The 22,500-nt window shown below is 43.9% G+C and overlaps 1 pseudogene across 1 annotated transcript in view; it reads left to right on the top strand.

Annotated features, from left to right (window-relative positions):
- LOC147452266 (uncharacterized) overlaps positions 1-22,138 on the top strand; it is a 157,429-nt pseudogene extending 135,291 nt beyond the window's left edge. The window contains exons 9-10 of the transcript XR_015189028.1: positions 20,935-21,285; positions 21,376-22,138. The product of XR_015189028.1 is annotated as an uncharacterized LOC147452266 (transcript). The remainder of the gene's footprint in view (positions 1-20,934; positions 21,286-21,375) is intronic.
- The last annotated feature ends 362 nt before the right edge of the window (positions 22,139-22,500 follow it).

Here is a 22,500-nt window from a genome sequence, read left to right as displayed (position 1 = left end):
TTAAATATGAGGTTAGGGCTCATTCTCTGGCATGCTTCCCGGAGAAGGTGCAGAGTCTGGAGTACCGGCTTGTACTGTGTTGATGCAATATAAAGAAATACCGAAAGGGGATCAAGGTTTGGGGTCAATGCTCTCTGGGGTGGAATTCCGCCACTCTGTGTCGCGTGTCGTCCCTCTCTCTCAGTGTTCAATTGTTATTGAAGTGCTAAAAGTCTGTTTCAATCTGTTCTTTTCTATTGGCACGTGGTGCCCGTCTTGTGACACACTTTACCATGGAGATTTCTTGGCGGTCGGGACACCCCAGACTGCTGCTACACTCGCGGAGTTCGCCGGAGTATTGTCCTTTAGGGGACATTGTAGCAGACATCTTCATCATTTGCCTCACATCTTCGGCTTCATACCGTTTGTTCAGCTTCATGTGCTGAGAGGGGGTGTTAGATTTACACCACTCTGTTGCTTCACACAGGTCTAGGGCATGCATGTACGGCTAGTGTGCCTCCGGGCTGGCCACCCTTTCCCTATGCATTTTCTTTGCATAGTCCGGCTGCCCCCTTCTGGTCCGTTGGACGCCATCTTGTTCGGGCGCCTATTTATGGGGCCAGGGGGGTACCCATTTCCACATTATCTGATCATTGTGTATTGGTGTAAGGTGCAGCGGAATGAATGTTTGCGCTTTGCTCAAGATGAGTGCTCCGAACCATGCTCAAGGTTTCTTTTGTTCTTATGGAAGGTAGAGCCTTCCGTTCTTAATGAGAGAGTGCTATGGTCACAAACAAAGTGAATGGACACTATGCGTGCAAGTGTATGAGATTGAGAGATAGAGAGAAGAGAGATACGACACCAGAGACGTTGTAAAACCCTCCTCCGGCCCCACTCTCGTCGGCGAGAGTGGTCTACTTATGATTGCACAATCTGGTACAAATGGAATGCATGAGACTGATGCAAGTCTAGGCTATGTCGGCGATGACGACGGGGACGACAAGACCGACCTAAGGGCTGAAATCTGCAATCTTTCTAACGCTATGGGCTGAAATCTGCGACTGAGCCAAAATGCTGATTTTGGGGCTGTTTTCTGTGTGTCTTGGTCACTGAAAATCTACAGGTTTAGGGCTGAAAACTGATGGTCTTACCGGGCTGAATCTGCTACTCCTTTTAGGGCTGATCTTGATGGACTTTTAGGGCTGCAAATCACTGCATGTGCCGGATCTGCAAAGCTGAAAATGATACCAAAAACGCCAGGCTTTTGTGTTCCAAAAACGCTAGGTCTGCTGGTTTTCCAAAACGCTAGGGATGCTAGTCTTTCCAAAAACGCTAGCTTATTTGTGACTTCCGGCGATGAAAGACGATGCTGATGCAAGCGCTAGTGGTTGAGGATGGCTGGCGATGTTCCTCGTTGAAAACGCTAGGCAATGGGGAATCTGCTGCTTGGAGGGAACCACCAAGGCTTGGTCTTGCTGAGAAGTGGCCTGCTGAGCTTGGCTCCTGTTGCTCTTCTGGCATTTAGTGCTAGCTCTAGTTTGCTTATATACAAACTTAGCAAAATTTCCCTACCTACTTTCCAACAAAAGTCACTTAAAAATAATAAGTGAAAAATGTCAAAAATAGGGTAAATAGGTTAAATGCACTGGAAAATTCCCAGAAGGAATTTGATGGAATCTGATGGGAATGCTTATGATCATGCTGTGTGCAACCAGAGGATATGCATCTATACTAAGTGACTAGGCATGCACGGTCTACGAATAGACTCACAAAAGTGTCAGATCACTTCTAATCTAGACTGACTGGACTGACGGAAACCCTATTATGGTGTAGCTTGTCCACGGACACATAGGGTTCGATGTGTCACGTGACATCCCCTCCTGTTGAAAGTGAGGTACTGGTACCGAACTGTATGGCGTTGAGGGAGATCGCCAATAGCATCCAGAATCCTGGAAGGGACTCTTCGCCAGCCGACTCTGATGTGTGGGTCGTGCGGTACTTGAACTTCATAAAGGTCTGCAATGCTTGCTTCTTTGGGCCGCGCCGAAAGCGACACAAAGTCTTCTGAGTCTCCTTCAATGCTTCAACTTCGTCGAGAGTCATGCTTCTTTCTTCTTCAAGAATCTCCATGGCTGAAAATTCCTGAAACCATGAACATACCTATTCCATGTAAAGTGAGTGGAAAAAATCTTGTCTTCCTCAAAGACTGTGCATGCAATGTAGATGAACAAAGAGACGGAGTGCCAAACCGTTCACCACACACACGCAAACAATGAGATCGAATCTTTCTCTTCTGATTTAAATCAATCAATTGTGGCAATTCACAACGGAAATGCCCATGCTTGGTGCTCATACTTTCATGTGCTCTTTCTATAACTGTGTCGTGCCAAGGAAGAGACATGGAATATGACTTCCGTGAATGCATACTTGTCAGCTTTTCATGAAACATCCACATACATTCGTGCTCATCCATGAGTGAAACGTGCTCAATGTACAATATGTCATGCCTAGGAAAAGGGATCACATAAAGATGCTGACGAAAATACAGGAACGATCACGAAAGAAACACTCGAACAATGCGTGCGTATCAATCATGCGAACACATAATACTTCCTGTGAGGGTTCTTTGGATTTAGGCTCGAGAGCCAAGATCGGTTCTTCTTGAATGATCGAATCGTCGTGTGGGGGTTCTTTGGACCTCGACTCGAAAGCCAAGATCGGTTCTTCGTGATTGATAGAATTTGCAACGAGGTTAGCTTCGCTAGAAAAAGCATCCACTAACACATCATCCTTGTGAACAATCACATCATCTTCATGCAACTCATCATGCTTGTGAGAAATCACATCTTGATCATGCAAATCATCATGCTTGTGAGAAATCACATCTTGATCATGCAAATCATCATGCTTGTCATTGGCATCCAAATCATCATGCTTAGCAATATCATTCAAATCATCATGCTTATCTTTGTCATCCAAATCATCATGCTTGTCATAATCATGCAAATCCTGTGTGTCATGCTTTGAAGAAGAAGAGACTGAGAGAGTCTCCTTTTCCCGAATCTCTTGCATCTGTGCCCGAGCTTGAGAAACGAGTTGCAAGAACTCTTCCCTGTATTGGTCGCTCTTTCCTTTGACGGCGGCTGCAATTCTTTCTTGGTGTCTGCGCTCCATTTTTGCTTTTCTTTCTGCATATCTGCGTTCCATTTCTTCCATTCTTTTTGCATTTCTTGCTTCGCGTTCTAACTTCCTTTTCATAAACGTCTGGTCCAACTCCTCCATAGGAGTTAGTGCAATCCTTGACGTAGATGGGGAAGGGGGAGGGTCGGAAAAACCTCATGGTGGGGAAAATTCTTCTTCGCCTCTCTCATACTCATCACCTCCAAGCGAAGTATCCATTCCGCTTCGAGTGATGACCATTCTGAAGTCGTGGGTTCGTGTGGTCTTGGGTTCTTAAGTTCACGAGGAACTTGGGTTCTTGGGGGTCTTGGTTCTTGGGGTTCTTGAGTGTCTTGAGGTTCTTGAGGTTTTCTTTCGCTTGCAATCTGTGTTTGAGAAGGATCTTCTCTTCACCCGAGTTCTGCTCCTTTCTGCGGGCGCACCCCTTGGCAGCCTTGTGCTCACACCAAGGTTGCTTTTTCCCACCTCACGTCGATTGGCCGGCGGCTAAGTGCACGGTCCGCTCTCAATGAGTGAAAAGAGACACAAGAGGAGGTTGGACAAGCCCTTCTTTCTTGGGATTCCTGTCACTCTTCAAAAACACGATTAGGAATCGACACGCCCAAGCGAACTTGGGTTCGTGTGACCGCAACAAGCAAAAAAAATTCTTGTGATTCTTGTGGTTCTTTCCTTGAGTGATACAGAACACTGCCAAAGCTCTGATACCAATGTTAGGTGCAGCGGAATGAATGTTTGCGCTTTGCTCATAATGAGTGGTCCGAACTGTGCTCAAGGTTCCTTTTGTTCTTATGGACGGTAGAACCTTCCGTTCTTAATGAGAGAGTGCTATGATCACAAACAAAGTGAATGGACATTGTGCGTGCAAGTGTATGAGACTGAGAGATAGAGAGAAGAGAGATACAACACCACCTCCTCCGAAGGCCCCACTCTCGTCGGCGAGAGTGGTCTACTTATGATTGCACAATCTGGTACAAATGGAATGCATGAGATTGATGCAAGTCTAGGCTATGTCGGCGATGATGACGAGACCGACCTAAGGGCTGAAATCTGGAATCTTTCTACTGCTGTCCAAAAACGCTATGGGCTGAAATGTGCGACTGAGCCAAAACGCTGATTTTGGGGCTGTTTTCTGTGTGTCTTGGTCTGTCACAAAGTGATGACGTGGCGGACAACAGAAATCCTAATTTACCCTAATTTCCGAAAATCGCGGAGGCTGAAAAAAAATATATTTAAAAAATAAAAATAAAAATGATGAGCGACGCAAATTTCGCTTTTTCTCTACGCAATGAGAAAGAGAGAGAATGCTTTTGCTTTCAAGTTTTGACTCTCTGTGAGAGAGAGAGAGAGCAATTGCTTTTGATTTGAAGCTTTTGGGGCTTTGCTTTTGGGCATCCCTTGTAACCTTTAAATTAGTGGTGAGGGCCTCACTTCTCAGAGCATCTGGACGTAGAGTCTGAGAGTGAAACCCTACCCACTCTCTTGTACTTTGATCTGATTAATATAACAAGAAATACCGAAAGGGGCGCCAGTCTTTGGGGCCAATATCTCTAGGCACAGAACTCCGCCGGGCCAGTGCAAATCTATTGTGATCTGTGAATTGTTTTGAAGTGGTTATTTGGTGCTGTCGCGGTTGATTCTTGACTTGGAGTGTCCAAGTCTGTTACAATGGTATCAGAGCACGGCCGATTTCTCTTCTACGGGAAATCCGATCCCCAATTTTTTTTCCGCGGCACCTATGGCTTCACGCAAGGATCAGTCGACTCCCTCTGCATCTAGAGATGCAGGTTGGGATCACAACGAAGATTCAGACAGAGAGTATGGCCCGCCTCGGCCTACTCAGGCGAAGCAAAGAGAGATGAAGCGTCGTCAATTGATCGGCGTTGCAACAAAGATGATGCTCAGTTTTGCGAAGGATCCGAAATTGGCAAAATATATGAGCGAGACTTCTTTTCAGGAAGTGCATGAACAATGGCAGAAAACCACTACACCACCACTGAAACCCGCTCTCAAGAAACCTTCTGATCACAAGAAATATTCAGAGAAGGAATTAGAAGAGGTGGTTGATGCACGGATTGCTCAGCTTTTTGACGCGCAAAAGAAAGCCAAAAAGCAGAAGAAAAGCACTGACTTCCCGGGATATTTGGGTCGTCAGTCGACTTTTGACAAGGCAAAGAAACGGAAGAAGCGTGTTCGATTTGAAGGAGTACCCAGTTCTTCTTCTTCTTCTTCTTCTTCATCTGACAGTTCTTCTAGCTCTTCAGATTCGAGCGAAGAAGACAGAAAAGGTAAAAAGCGAAGCAAGAAACAAAGCTTCAGAAAGGGCAAGAAAAAGGCAAAGAAGGCTACATCTCGCCTAGAGACTGACAGTTCTACTGAGGACTCGTCTACAGACAGCTGAGATTCCGATGACGGAAACTTTTATGCGAACAAGAAGAATTTTTACAAAGCTAACCAGTATGACTTTCTCGAAGATAAAAGCAAGAAAGTCCGAGAGTTTAAGGAAGGTGGCCACTCGATCGAGTTTGATACTTTTTCAGGATACTCAGATGCTTCGAAGGCTGTCTTTTATACAGCAGTTTGACATCTCTTTCGCAGGAGGACGCTATTCAGAGCACTCCAAGATTCGGAGAGCTACCTCTTACTTTAAGGGGAATGCTCGTACTTGGTGGTCCACGCTTCTTTTAAACAAGACTGCGCCAGTTAAATGGCTGAAATCTAAGAAGCTTTTTATTTCTTCTTGGTTGACGCAAGAATATGAACGAGATATACGAGTTGCTTGGAACCATCTTTGGATGAGCAAGAAAGATACAATCAATGCTTATTGTGAGATTCTGGAGCTCTTTTCTACCCGCCTCTTCATTCAAGAAGATCTCGTTCAGAGAACAGATTGAGCGGGTTACCTTGGGTCTACCTACAGAGATCCGAGATCACTGCTTGGAACAGAAGTCAGCTTCTATTCAGGAGTTGATGAGTCATGCGAAGTGCGGCTTTGCCACTCACTCTAGCAGTCTGACCTACCCCACAGATGAGGCCATGACACAACGAGCCGAACAGACTTCTGGGAATGAAAGTAGAAAGAAAAAGAGCAACCCAGAGAAAAAGGATGCACGACCCAAGCTTACTCCTGAGGAGAGAGCTCGCTTCATCAGAGAGAGGAAGTGCTTTGGATGCGGGGAACATGGACATATCTCCGCGAAGTGCCCTAAAAAGGCACAAAAAGAACAGAATGATAAAGACTACGACGGGCCTGAGAGTTCGAGAGCAGTTGAGGAACGTGGCAGAAAAGGCAGATAGAAAAGCAGAACTGGTACCACATGGCGTGGGACTTGCACCGAATCAAATGAATGAAAGTACAAACTTTGCCGCTTTTTGGGGCAAAGTGAAGGATCAGGAAGCTCTTTTGAAGGAGCCAAGGCCAACTTCTTTTCACTTGGAATTGGCGGCTCGATTTGGAATTACGCTCGATAGACTGACGCCACAGGCGGAGGTAGTTCAACTGGCACCCGGATGGGATGTTGCCATTACACCGAGCATTGGCAAACTTCGTTTGCAATGACACAGGGTGTTCAGGGCACTCGAGTGACGTTCTACTCAGGATCCCTTGGTACCACAAGAACTACGCCGTGGTTGACTACCGAGCCGAGAAAGCGACTTTTATAAATGAAGGGCAGAGATTGTACTTGATGAACTTCAGTTTCTTACTCATTCTTTTGGGAGAGAACTGAACGATGGATGAAGGTTGAATATGTTTTGACCTGATCAAAAGAACGCCAAGATTTTTTCTCCACACTCATGCCAATTTCTTTTTAGAGGGCCTGAAGATCAAACCATTGATCTGATACTTGGAAGCACGCCACCGAACCGGCCACCTTACCGTGTGAGCCGAGTATAGAATGAAAAGATTATGAACCTCGTGAAAGACCTCTTGGAAAAGGGTCTTGTCCAGCATAGTACTTCACCGTATTGCTCTCCACTGTTGTTGGATTTGAAGAAAGACGGATCTTGGAGAATGTGTATTGATTATAGCGCTCTCAACGAAATCACCATCAAGAACAGATTTCCGATTCCTAGGATCGATGATATACTCGACAGGTTACAGGAATCCTCGTGCTTTAGCAGGATTGACATGAAGAGTGGATATCATCAGATCCGAATCGCGCCGGGAGACGTCTACAAGACAGCCTTTCGGACGACTTTTGGGTTATTTGAGTTTTTGGTGATGGCTTTTGGCTTAACCAATGCTTTGCGACATTTAACCGGATGATGGACAGGATTTTTCGAGAGTACAGGGTATTTGTTGGCACTTTCTTTGATGCTATCATTGTTTTCTCCAAGAATGAAGCAAAACACAGAGATCATATGCTTCAGAGATACATTTTTTTTTTTTGAGACACTTTGTCTCAGCAACAGGAGTGCAAATGGATCGGGCCAAGATAGACACTATCCGTAATTGGCCCGATTTGAAGAATGTCCATGAAGTTGAAAGCTTCTTGGGACTATGTTCGTACTACAGACGGTTCATTCGAAAGTTTGCAGAGGTTGCTTCCCCTTTGCATATCTTGATACAGAAAGGAGTCCCTTTTCTCGTGGGGATCCACAGAGGTGATTGCCTTTCAGACATTGAAAGAGAAATTGACTACAGGACCAGATTTGACTTTGCCGGACTTGCAAAAGTCATTTGAAGTATTTTGTGATGCTTATGGTCGTAGTTTGGGTGCGGTCTTGATGCAAGCAGGCCATGTCATAGCTTACGAGAGCCGTTTGTTCTCTAGGCCGGAGATGACAGCACAGATTTATGAGAAAGAGCTTTTGGCGGTTATCCATGCTCTTACTCAGTGGTGGCATTACCTACTTGGAGCGGATTTTACTGTCTTTACAGACCATCAGAGTTTGCGCTACTTCTTGTCACAGAAGCAGCTTTCGGAAAAGCAGATGCGGTGGGCGAACATCTTGTCACAGTTTCACTTCCAGATTGTCCATGTGCAGGGACAGAAGAATGTAGTGGCAGATGCTTTGTCTCGGAAGCCGTTGGTTGAAGGTACTGGCTATTTCCGCGATACATCATAAGAGCTTCGAGGATATGGTCGATCAATATGCCACAGATATAGATTTTGCAGATATTTTCACACGGATATGGGATGGGGAGAGAGTAGCTGGATACTCCCTTCGAGAAGGCTACTTGATGAAAAAGACTATGTTGTGCGTTACACAACCGTTGAGGGAAAAGGTTATGACTGAAAATGCCATTGTCCACCTTTTACGAGTCACCGCGGCATTGCTACCACCATGAAGGGGTAGAGAGTTACTTTTTTTTTGGCCGAGACTCAAAAAGGATGTGGAAGAGTTTGTGCGCAATTGCTTAGTATGCCAGAAGGTCAATTTTGACAGGCATAAGGCACAAGGATTGTTAAAGCCTTTACCCATACCCACCCGCCCCTGGAAAAGTATTGAAATGGATTTCATTTTTGATCTCCCGAGAACACAGAATGATCCCGATGATTTTTCGATTACATGGCACGTCTGAGACGATTGTCTCCGACAAAGACCCCAGATTTATGAGTTTGTTTTGGAAGGCAATTTGGGAGAACATTGGCACGCGGTTGCAGTTCTCGTCATCGTTCCACTTGCAGACTAACGGGCAATTTGAGATTGCCAATTCAGTGATTTTAGATTTATTGAAGTCTTGTATCTCAGATCAGAAGACTCAATGGGAAAAGAACTTACCTTTGGTGGAATTTGCCCACAATAACACGATACACTCTTCGACGGTGTGAGTGGGAGGAAAACACACACAACGCCTCTATAATGACCCGACACACACTCTTGGGATGATACACACACATTATGGGGCACCACTCGGCTTACACAACCAGCCTGGCCGAGACAGGAAACACACTGACGGAGTGAGAAGAGAGAGATTTTCCACTTGCCCACTCAATACTCACACATACACACTCACACACACACTCTCAATTCAGCTCAAAGGAGGCAAATTACTGTTGTTTAGACTAAATGAAGCTCAACCCAACACCAATGGGGCAAATAGGTTACACAGTATTGAGGAAATACACCATATACAACCACAAAGTTAAGCAGAGGCTTCACTCACCGGAGAAGATTACATAGAAAAACAGCAGAAAATCTGTGAGGAATTTGGCAAAATGGACAGCGCCATTGCGTCCGGAACGCCCAAAAACCCCAGTCTACAATGTCAAAGTGCTCAAATCCGACCTCGGATGAGCAGTTTAGGACCAAAAAATGCTCCAAAAACAGCAAAAACACACTTGCGGCTGTTCCTCCTCTCTTCTCCACATTTTTTCTGGTCCTCTCTTTGTTTTTTCAGTTCCCACACTTAGCTTTATTAGTTGGGCACCCGTGGCCTTTTAGATGACCTCAAACGGACCCCGAACAGGCCAAAAACTGATCTCGCAGTGCATAGTTGTCACCTTTTTTGCATCATCCGCACACCTGGCACTCAGTTTTTCCAAATAATGCAGCCCGCAACCACGTGAAGTGGCCCCAAAAAGTGGTCCTCATGATGACCTTTCTGCATAAGTATCACAAGAAAACACCCACGTCGTGTCCATACTTCTCCGCGTGCAAGTATTGACCCCATTCGACCTCTTGACGTCACTCAATGCCATCTGACGCACCTGCTTACCTCATGTCGTTGGTCCGCGGATAGCTTCCTCGAGAAGTTTTACGTGCTACCAACTCCTCCTTATTGTAGAAAAAACACAGTGGTACTGGTAATAGTGAAAATCGATGCACTATGTACACCCTGTCCTACCTGTACACATGTGGGCCCCACGTGACCACCTGGCTGTGAAAAATGGGCAATTCTTTATTTGATGCACCATGCATGTATATGTACATATGCACAATCCCTTGCTCCAAAAAACTCCAGACATAATTTGCCCATCCCCTAGCCTGCTAGATCATTCATGATCAGCAGCAACAAAAAGCGATATGAAACTCGTAGCGTCACAAGTCTGCTCATCCCTCACCAACAGTGCTTGATCCACAGACAACTCATCTTGCTCCACCATCATCAATCTAGCATGATACAATTTAAGACGCAATCCATTTACCCTTGACTTATGTAGAACACCATCCAGGTTAGCCAGCTGATATGTGCCATTTGGAAAACACTCCACTACCTTGAAAGGGCCTTCCCACTTAATTTGAAACTTCTTTTGGAAGGTGTTGTCCAGCTTACTGTTGTAGCGCAAAAGCAAGTCATGTTTCTTGATACCTTACTTTTGACCTTTTCATTTATCTTTGCAGGCAATAGTGCTTCCTTTCCATACACCAAATAAAATGGAATAAACCCTGTACCTGTCTTCACCGAAGTACGGTAAGCCCATAATGCACTAGGCAATTCCAAATCCCAATTCTTTCCTTGGTGCTCTGTCACTTTAGAAAGAATTTGTACCAACTCACCATTGAATCTTTCATTTAAGCCATTACACTGCGGGTAATAAGGAGTGGTATGCTGGTGCCTAATCTTCATCTTTGTGCATAAGAAGTCTAGCAGTTTAGCTCTAAATCCTGGCCCCTTATCTGAAAGTAGCTCTAATGGCACCCCAAACTTGCAACATATTTCATCATACACAAATTTTGCCACATCCTTTGCAGTGATCTGTTTTACTGCTATAGCCTCTGCCCATCTAGAGAGATAGTCCACTGCAGTCAAAATATAGCTTTTGCCCCTGCTCCTGATAGGTAACGGGCCTATTGCATCAATCCCCCACTTTTCAAACACATCAAACGCCATAATGGTTTTTTGTAGCTCTGGCTTCAACACTCTCTTCCCAAATGCTTGACACCTATTGCAAGACCTACACCAATGGTGAACATCCTTGTGCAAACTAGGCCATACATACCCCTCTTGCAATATCTTATGCAAGGTGATCTTTAGAGCAAAATGGCCACCACATGCGCCTTCATGATTCTCTTCCAACACTTTGTAAAGCTCCTTCCGCCAAGGTACACGTCTCAACACGAGATCAGCCCCTTTCATGTATAAGACATCACCAATCAATTTGTACCTGTATGCTCTACACACAAAGCCATACTTCTTAGACTTCTGAATCTCCTTTGGAATGATTCCTGTTAGCAAAAACTCCTCTTCTTGAGCCAAACTTTCCCCGACCATGGTAAAGAGGTAAGTTGGTCCTCAACACAAATAGCTCCCCAATCATGCCTTGAGCCGCTTCATGTGCCTCCCCATTTAGAGCACGTTCAATGTGTCTGATGCTCCATGCTTGAAACTTTTTTAACAGGCCTTTAATTTTGAAACACATTTCCTTCAATGAGCTGTTCTTGCTCTTCCACACACCCAGCACTTGCTTCACCACTAACAAGGCATCACCTTTTATGCTCAACCTTCTAACCCCATGCTTCAAACAAATGTGTAATCCAGCTTCCAACGTAGCATATTCAGCCTCATTGTTACTACGCGCATCCAACTTGAACCCTCTCTTGCATACTAGCTTCCTCTCTGGATCATAAAGTGCTATACCCGCTGAAGCTGCATCATGGCACTTTCTGTATAAACCATCAAAGAATAACACATGTGCATTGCTGATCTGTGGCACTTCTTCAACTACCTTTCTCACCACCTCTTCCTTAATAATAAGGGGATTCTCCTTGTAGGTCAACAAATCAGCTAGGGTAGCCCTTGTACTATCTTCCACTAGAAAAGAGAACTCAAACTCTTGCAGCTCAATTACCCATTTCTTCACCACATTTGACATGTTAGTGCCATTAATTAACTGTGGCAAAAAGGCATAACTCGTCAAGAAAACAAAAGGTCGTGGTAGCAAGTAATGACGAAATCGTCGACAAGCAAATATTACACTAGCCATCACTAGCTCTACTTCCGAGAACTTTCTCTCCGCTACCAACTTCACTCGGCTTGCACAATACACTCGCCTCATAGAATGGCTGCCCTTCCCCTTTTGCAATAGCATGGCTCCAATGGCATCATCCCCTACTGAGGGATTTACATAAAAAACTTTCTCCCAATCAGGAGCCTGCATGGCTGACAACCCCCCTAACACCTCTTTCACCTCTTGAAACACTTCTTCACACTTGTCATCCCATTGCAATGGATCATGCTTTGCCACTTGTTGTAATGGATAAAGAATCTGAGAAGACAATGGAATAAACCTTGCCATGTACTTCACTTTGTGTATAAAGGTTGCCAATTGCTTCGTACTCGTAGGTGATGGAAGAAGAATAATAGACTTAACCTTGTCTGGATCAGCCTCAATGCCATTTTCTGACACCATGTGGCCCAATAATTTCACCCTTGGCTGTGCTAGATGACATTTCTTTGGATTTAGTTGTCTTCCACATTCATCATATCGAGCCAATACCATCTGCAGCTTCTCATGGTGTTCAACCCTACTGCTATAAACACAGAAGTCATCCATAAAATCTTTAACACAACTACCAATGAATGGTTCCAACACCCAATTTGCTCTCTCTTGATAGAAGGATGGTCCATTTGACAACCCAAATGGAAATATTGTGTAGCAATAGCAGCCCCATGGCGTAATAAAAGTGGTCTTTGTGCGGTCTTTAAGAGCAATCTTCAATTGAAAATAGCTTGAAAAACCATCACACACACTGTATCTCTCATAACCTGCCACTGAATCCAAGATCTGATCGATGAATGGAAGAGGATATGGGTTCTTCTTAGTGGCTGCGTTTAAGGGTTTAAAATCTACACAAATTCTCCACTTCCCATCCTTCTTTGGATTGACTACAACTGGACTCACCCATTCTGTGGTCTCCACAGGGACTATGAACCCTGCCTTCAACAACTTGTCCACCTCTTCTCGCAAGGCTTCCATTTGCTCTTGACCCATCCTTCTTAGCCTTTGCCGCACTGGCTTAGCACCTTCTTTCAGCTCTATATGCATCTCTTCGCCCTTGAACCCTCTGATCTCTTCATATGAAGTAATGAACAAATTAGGAAAACTAGCCAGCATGTGCAAATATATATCCTTCTCCATAGCTGAGAGGTCTCCACTGATCATTTGTGTCATCAATTCCTGCTTCTTTGACAACTCAACCTTGGTTTGCATCAGCCCTTCAATCACTTCATAAGGCCCTTCACTTTCATTCTCAACTTCATTTGCAAATGCAACTAAACCAAACTCCTGGATTTCTTTGTCCATCAAAAGAAATGCAACATCAGCATCCTCCCAACCCTGCTGGCATCACATGAAAATCAACCACTGCCTTTGCATCATATGCCTCCACTTCTAAGCTCTTTACAACACCCAAGCATTTTACTTTTTGATGGTTTGCCAATCTGATCCGAAAACCTGACACTCCAGCCACTGTGAGACCCATCTTCTCAACGCATGAGTGTGTTATGACGTATATTTGGGCTCCACCATCCACATAACCTTGTCCCAAATTTTTCCTTTTATGCCACACATCTACTATTGGACAAATGTCTGGTAGCTCATCCATTGCCAACACCTTTACTGAACCTCTCTCTGGCTCTTTCTCCATTGGGTTAACCATCCTCTTCCACTGTCGCTTTAGCTTAGGCACCATCTCTATAAGCTGCCCAAAAGTAACATCTGCCTTCCTGCTCGTCAGATCCTCCTTCAAGTCATAGCTTAATTGCCCATCCCCTAGTGGAAAATCTGAAACATGAAACTTTCGACGAGCTCTCCTTTTCTTCTTGGCCTTGACATCCTCACCTTCATGGCTCTTTCCTTTCTTCTTACTAGGACCTGGGGCACTTCTTCCTTCCTTATCCTCTGTGGTCCTCTTCCCAATAGGCATCACTAATGTATCCTCTAGCTTTGATATCTTCTCCAAGGTGACTACACTTAGCACTTTTGTCTTTCCCTCTTCCTCTTGGGTCAGTGCACTGGTTCCTTCGTCTCTCTTAATTTCGATGCCATAATCATTTGACTTAGTTAGCACCTGTCTTGGCAATGGATACATGTCTCCCCCCATCCTTGGTGGCTTATCACATTGCGGGCTGATGTGACCCAACTCTCCACAATTATAACATGTGGGCGTCTGCCTCCAAAACCTACCATTGCTTTGTCCAACACCATTCCTAGGCCTTTCTTCACCTCCTGGCTGATTTGCAAACCTCCCTCGACCTCGATTATTTCCCACTTGACCTAGCATGTTTATGCTGAGATTCTTCATCAAATCTACCACTTGCCTCATGTCTTGTCTTAGCCCATCATCTTGCACCGATGTAGTGACCACTGCTGGCATAACCTGAGTAGTAACAGGAACCACTGGTTCATGATGAACCCCTGACATGCGACCTTGTAAAGACTCTATAGGCTGAAATTCAGACCTCATTGGCAAAGACTCCACCCCTAACTGGCTCATTTTCCTCAGCTTCCACTCTTTGTTCCTTGCTACCTCTAGTGCATCTTCATATGTCCTAGGCTTTTTTAGCTCCACTCTCCAACTTATATCCTCCCAAAGACCAGCCAAGAACCTGTCCTTCTTTATCATGTCAGGCGGGGGTACCTGTGGTGCTAAGGCCTTGCACATTCGCTCCCATGCCAATGAAAACTTACGTATGTACGCATCTATTGGCTCACCTTCCTTTTGCACCAAAGCCTGTACTTCTTGCCACACTTTGTCAGGATCTTCTATCTTCACAAACTCCACTTTCCAACCCATGTCGTAGATTGTCCCAACTCAACCTTACAGGTGGATCAGCCACACGCAACTCCTCTTCAAATGCTTTAGACCAAACTCGTGCATCTCTCTTCAAACAAATTTGGAGAAGGCGTAACATCTGCGCAGGGTCATGAATCTGGTTGCTAATGTAGGCAACCTCCATCTTTTCCAAAAAATCTTCCACATCTTCATCACTTCTTCCATGAAACTCCGGATAAGAGAAAGCCATGGCTACCCAAGTTACAATGCTTTGAGAACCCCTTTGAACACACGTGCAAGAACCCAAAACTTTTGACTACCCAATCCCCAGAAACTTCAATGGAGCTCAACTTTAGATAAGGACAAACACATGCACATCAAATGAGTTTTCATAGTTGATCATCGGAATTACAACAGGCAAAGGACATTCCAAGATCTCTCATAATCTTCTTGGCCCGAACATAAAGACTATGCGCTGCTGGAAAAAAATCTTCCTGGACACATGAACATTTATCTGGATTCTTTGAGTTAAATGAAATGGAATGAATTGAGGGTCATTTTGATCATCCATTAAAGCCAACCATGAAGCTCCCAAGAAGGCACACCTGACTTAATCTCTGATTTTGCCAAAATTTGAGCAGCATAACAGCATAAATGGCTCAAAAGACCAAAGAACCAGCCATCATAACTTGGAAAAATTTTGGCAGAGTTTCCCTAGAAATAGAGCAGTAGGAACCCAAAATATAGACTGTATATGTATGCATAAACTGTCAACAATAGAACCCGAGTATCAAGTAGGACTCACTAGTACATAGCCTATGGCGAGGTCACAAAAAGGGTGCTCCAGCTACCTGTATCACCGAAAGGATCTCCACATTTGAGAATCCCCCAGCTCAATAAAAACCTCACGCTATCGACCCTCACACGAAGGCTAATGCAAATCGCGTATAGTTAAGTCTCAGAAATGACTATCTTCCAGACCAAGTCTTAGAAATGGCTGGGACTTCCAAATAAAACCATATATGGCTCCACAAAGGCGTACCATGGCAGTTTCCACAAGTAACGTACAATCCAACAGACAATGCGCTCAAACAGGCGCCTAGTGATGCATACCCACAACAATTGCAAGTGACATCACTGCTAGTATATCACTGTACTCCAGCTACCTGTACCTTTGTGAATCACCTGTATCTGTACCTGTACCTGGACCTGTCCCTGTAACCTGTAACCTGTAGCCCCGAATCTCGAAGCTTGAAGCTCGAAGCAGAAGGTACTCGAAGAAGATCCTCCGTGGGGGCGCCAAAAGAATGTGAGTGGGAGGAAAACACACAACGCCTCTATAATGACCTGACACACACTCTTGGGATGATACACACACACATTATGGGGCACCACTCGGCTTACACAACGAGCCTGGCCGAGACAGGAAACACACAGACGGAGTGAGAAGAGAGAGATTTTCCACTTGCCCACTCAACACTTACACATACATACTCACACACACACACACTCTCAATTCAGCTCAAAGGAGGCAAATTGCTGTTGTTTAGACTAAATGAAGCTCAGCCCAACACCAATGGGGCAAATAGGTTACACAGTATTGAGGAAATACACCAGATACAACCACAAAGTTAAGCAGAGGCTTCACTCACCGGAGAAGATTACATAGAAAAACAGCAGAAAATCTGTGAGAAATTTGGCAAAATGGACAGTGCCATTGCGTCCGGAACGCCCAAAACCCCAGTCTCCAATGTCAAAGTGCTCAAATCTGACCTCGGATAAGCAGTTTAGGGCCAAAAAATGCTCCAAAAACACACTTGCGGCTGTTCCTCCTCTCTTCTCCACGTTTTTTCTGGTCCTCTCTTTGTTTTTTCAGTTCCCACACTTAGCTTTATTAGTTGGGCACCCGTGGCCTTTTAGATGACCTCAAACGGACCGCGAACAGGCCAAAAGCTGACCTCGCAGTGCATAGTTGTCACCTTTTTTGCATCATCCGTACACCTGGCACTCAATTTTTCCAAATAATGCATCCCGCAACCACGTGAAGTGGCCCCAAAAAGTGGTCCTCATGATGACCTTTCTGCATAAGTATCACAAGAAAACACCCACGTCGTGTCCATACTTCTCCGCGTGCAAGTATTGACCCCGTTCGACCTCCTGACGCCACTTGATGCCATCTGACGCACCTGCTTACCTCATGTCGTCGGTCCGCGGATAGCTTCCTCGAGAAGTTTTACGTGCTACCAACTCCTCCTTATTGTAGAAAAAACACAGTGGTACTGGTAATAGTGAAAATCGATGCACTATGTACACCCTGTCCTACCTGTACACATGTGGGCCCCACGTAACCACCTGGCTCTGAAAAATGGGCAATTCTGAGAAGGCATGTCTACAAAAGAAAAAGGGAAAGGAGAGGCTTTTTCCAAAGGTTAGTATGCGATACTACGGACCTTTCCAGATCACTAACAAGATAAATGATGTCTCCTTCCGATTGAAACTGCCAGATACTTGGGAGGATTCACAATGCATTGCATGTGAGTCTCTTGAAACCTGTTAAGGGTGATGTGCCTGATGATGGGGAGCCTGATGAGCAACCCGAAGTGGAAGAAAACGAGGAGATCCTTGTTCCTGAACAGATTTTGGCACATAGGGATACGAAGAAAGGTAAAGTCCGAAGGCGGTTCTTGGTTAAGTTCAAGAAATTTCCTGCATTTGATGTGAAGTGGATGGAGGAGGAGGACCTAGCAGATACTCCTCGGATTGTGAAACTTTACCTCGATGTTGTGGTTTAGCATAGTCTACTCGAAACGGAACCCAGAAATTCAGCTTGGCCGAAGATCTGGTGCAGTGGGATGCACAAGAGGGGAGTTACTCCGCTCCTTTGTCAACAAATGTCTTGATTTTGATACTAAAGTCACTGATGTCTCTTTGAGCTTTAGGGATACTGAGAGCTGACAGTATTCTGCTGGATGACTTTATAAAATGGAATTCCTGATAATGATACTGATTTGTTCTTGACTTCTTTTGAGTGCAGGAATTGAAAGCCGAAATGACTGTAGCATTTTGGCTGATTGATCTCGAATAGACATGGTTGCAATAGGGGTTAGTCAATCGGACATCGATGAGGTCCCGATTGGACCTAGATGTGATTGCTAGCTACATTGCTGATAAATCATGGTCTAAGATCCGAATGAATGTTGAATGTCATGTGATGTCCTGTGATGTCGTGTGATGTGACTGTCGATTTTGTACATGTGCTAGATATGTGTTCCTAGTACGTAGGTACTAACAGTCAATGTCTGCTAAGACGGTTATGGCTTTTGTCGGTTTTACAGGCGTAATCGCGGTCGATTACAATGCTTTCAAGAGGGGGGTATGTCACAAAGTGATGACGTGGCGGACAACAGAAACCCTAATTTTTGTCAGAAACCCTAATTTTTGAAAATCGCGGAAGCTGAAAAAAATAAAAATAAAAATGATGAGCGACGCAAATTTCGCTTTTTCTCTACGCAATGAGAAAGAGAGAGAGAATGCTTTTGCTTTCAAGTTTTGACTCTCTGTGAGAGAGAGAGCAATTGCTTTTGATTTGAAGCTTTTGGGACTCTGCTTTTGGGCATCCCTTGTAACCTTTAAATTAGTGGTGAGGGCCTCACTTCTCAGAGCATCTGGATGCAGAGTCTGAGAGTGAAACCCTACCCACTCTCTTGTACTTTGATCTGATTAATATAAAAAGAAATACCGAAAGGGGCGCCAGTCTTTGGGGCCAATATCTCTAGGCACGGAACTCCGCCAAGCCAATGCAAATCTATTGTGATCTGTGAATTGTTTTGAAGTGGTTATTTGGTGCTGTCGCGGTTGATTCTTGACTTGGAGTGTCCAAGTCTGTTACATGGTCACTGAAAATCTGCAGGTTTAGGGCTGAAAACTGAGGATCTTCAAGGCTGAAAACTGATGGTCTTAGCGGGCTGAATCTGCTACTTCTTTTAGGGCTGATCTTGATGGACTTTTAGGGCTGCAAATCACTGCATGTGCTGGATCTGCAAGGCTGAAAATGAAACCAAAAACGCTAGGCTTTTGTGTTCCAAAAACTCTAGGTCTGCTGGTTTTCCAAAACGCTAGGGATGCTGGTCTTTACAAAAACGCTAGCTTATCTGTGACTTCCGGCGATGAAAGACGATGCTGATGCAAGCGCTAGTGGCTGAGGATGGCTGGTGATGTTCCTTGTTGAAAACGCTAGGCAATGGGGAATCTGTTGCTTGGAGGGAACCACCAAGGCTTGGCCTTGCTGAGAAGTGGCTTGCTTAGCTTGGCTCCTGTTGCCTCTTTTGCCATTTAGTGCTAGCTCTAGTTTGCTTATATACAAACTTAGCAAAATTTCCCTACCTACTTTTCAACAAAAGTCACTTAAAAATAATAAGTGAAAAATATCAAAAATAGGGAAAATAGGTTAAATGCATTGGAAAATTCCCAGAAGGATTCTGATGGAATCTGATGGGAATGCTTATGATCATGTTGTGTGCAACCAGAGGATATGCATCTATACTAAGTGACTCGGCATGCACGGTCTCTCACAAAAGTGTCAGATCACTTCTAATCTAGATTGACTGGACTGACGGAAACCCTGTTATGGTGTAGCTTGTCCACGGACACATAGGGTTGGATGTGTCACGTGACAATTGGGTTACTTGCTTTGGTAGTCAGTGGGGGGATTGATCGCTCCCTTTCCCCATCTTTGGCGTTTTGTCTTCTCTCTCTCTCTCTCTCTCTCTCGCTTCCGCACACGCGTACTCTCACAATCATTCCCTGTTGGTGTTCTTGGAAGATCAAAGATAAGATCCATAGCAATATTTTCCCATGGATTATCTGGAATAGGTAGTGGTTGTAACAACCCTTGTGCCTTTTGCCCATCAAACTTGAGCTTTTGGCAAATCATGCATGCTCGCACAAAGGCATCCACATCTCTCCTCAAAGTAGGCCAATAAAACAATGTCTTGACCGCTTTCACTGTCGCATCTATACCACGATGCCCGGCATATGGTGAAACATGGCTTTCTACCATAACTTTATGTCACAATGGCCTAGTGACACATAATCTGCCATGTATCATCGTAAAACCATCCTTGATGAGATAGTGTTCATGGCGTTGCCCATCTTGCAAGTGTTCCAAGATCCTTGCAAAATCTTCATCAGTAGCATATTGTTCCTTCATGTCATCAAGCTCTTGATGATAAGGAATTGACACAGCTGAAATTTGTGGCTTTCTTGATAACGCTTCAGCCACAACATTCTTCTTGCATTCCACATGAAGAATCTGAAAGTGGAACATAGAGAGAATGTTTGCCTATTGCATATGCTTTTCAGATAACATTGATTTTGTCAAGAAGTATCGCAAGGTCTAATGATCTGTCTGAACAACAAAATCAGCACCTAACAGGTAGTGCTTCCAGCTAGAAAGGGCATGAATCACAACCAATAGCTCTTTTTCATAGATTTGCATTGTCTGTTCTTGCCCTTGCAAGATTCTGCTCTCATAAGCTAGTACCTGACCATCTTGCATTAGCACTGCCCCAATACTATTGCCACACGCATCACACTAGACCGCAAACGACTTCCTTAGATCTGGTAAAACAAATACGGGATCCGAAGTCATCTTTTCCCTTAAGAGATTAAAAGCTAAAATCTCTTTTTGTGTCCACTTGAATGTTACATCGCCTGAGGCAGGTAGAGCTTTTGGCAGATCTTTGTAGGCTTATCACAGCCAGAGAGCTTCATTATCAGACTAGAGTGTCTTTATCCATTGATGTATCTTGTGGTTGTTTGGGATTTTTCGCCATGATCTTATTGTATATCTTTCAGGGGTTTTCCCATATCTCTTGTATCTCCTAGTGTATATTTTTCAGGGGTTTTCCCATCTCTCTTGTATCTCCTAGTGTATATTTTTCAGGGGTTTTCCCATATCTCTTGTATATCTTTGTTTTATGTAATGGAGCGGGCCACGAGCCCCACTTTTTGCTACACACACACACACACACACACACACACACACACACACACACACACACACACACACACACACAGAGAGAGAGAGAGAGAGAGAGAGAGAGAGTCTTGCAGGCAAGGCCTCAGATCATAACCAACGTAACATTGAATATCCTTGATAGCAAGTTGGGAAAGGATATTGATAAACATGCAGTGCAGACTGTTGCAAGCCTTGCTTTGCATTGTGTTGCATCCAAAAGCATTGACAGGCCTTCTTTTAAGGACATCCTTGAAGCTTTGGAGGCAGTGTTAAAACTGGAGATGAAGCTGGAGTTGCCACAACAAGCAGAGTCTCTACTGACGACAGATGTTGTCGTTGAGATTCGGCCAATTGCGGAGACAGTCATCCCTATTGTTGGTGGCCAGAAGGTGGAGGAACCTCTTCTTTATGATGTACAGAAAACTGTTTAGGATCTTGGTGCTGAGGTTAGTTTGGTTTTGCAAATTTTTTGGGCTGCCATGGGACATGTATATAGAAGAAAGCTAAGTACTCAGAAGCTATTGGTTGCTATGCAGGTTGATGAGTAGCCTCCTTGCAGGGTCTTATTATATCGACAGACTTCAAGTCTTTTGATTCCTCATCTGGATTGGATTGAGAGTGGGATATGTTCCTGCTTTTATTGTACTGTATATTACACCCTTTCTTTTTGGCTATTTTTGCTTTTAGTTGTATTCATAAATGTATAACTTTCCTTTAAAAAAAAAATCGTATCACTTGCTACACCCTTCTCTTTTGGCTATTTTGGCTTTGACTTCTATTCATAATGTAAAACTTTCCTTTTTCCTTTTTTTAATTGTATCATATGCTACACTATTCGTTTTTGGCTATTTTGGCATTTACTTGAATTCATAATTGTAAAACTTCCCCCCCCCTTCCCTTGGGGCTTTTTTTGGTAGCTAGAAGATTACAAACACATTTTTGTTTTTTTATCACCAATATTGGTCTTTGACTTGATCTTTAAGGATTATCTTCATTGACAATCATGCAGATGAAGTGAGAATTATACGAACCTCCTTTACGATATTACACATTTCAATACCATTCAGATTAGGACATTTTTGCATAGCTAATGATGATTTTGATGTGATAGAAAGGATTGCTTCCCCCGTACACATGTATACCCAACAAAATAGAAAGAACACCTATGATTCTCAAACCAAAACTCATGTCATACTAGGAAAGTCATGTGAAACTGTGATCGTAAAAGAGAGGCAACATTACAACTTTTCCAAATTTTTGGTCAAATTATGATGGCCAAAACCATTTTGTATGATTTTGTTGTGTAGTTTTTTCAACGGACCCATGAATGGTACAATCAATACGTACGGAACCACATATTGTACATTTTGTATGGTATAAATTATCGATCAATTTTCCTAGATATCGTGTCTAAATTTCAAGGACTTTTTTAGTTTTTACACAAAATGTTGAAAATTTTCATGGTGCCTTAAAAAATTGCTTGAATGTTGTTGCCATTTACTCACCAAACCATTTACTCACCAAAAACAAAAACGATAGTGCATTCTCAAGAGTAATGAATTTCTTCTCTATTTATTCAATGAGAGCAACCTAGCTTTTCTCTCAGAGCAACAATTTTGCTTACAAATGTTTGAACGGTCTTTTCTTCAGCCTTTCATGCT

This window comes from Adiantum capillus-veneris, chromosome 8 (assembly GCF_014529385.1).
Source record: "Adiantum capillus-veneris isolate H3 chromosome 8, ASM1452938v2, whole genome shotgun sequence".
Classification (NCBI taxonomy): Eukaryota; Viridiplantae; Streptophyta; class Polypodiopsida; order Polypodiales; family Pteridaceae; genus Adiantum; species Adiantum capillus-veneris.
Note: the sequence above shows the minus strand (reverse complement) of the source record. Positions and strands in the feature narration are given on the sequence as shown.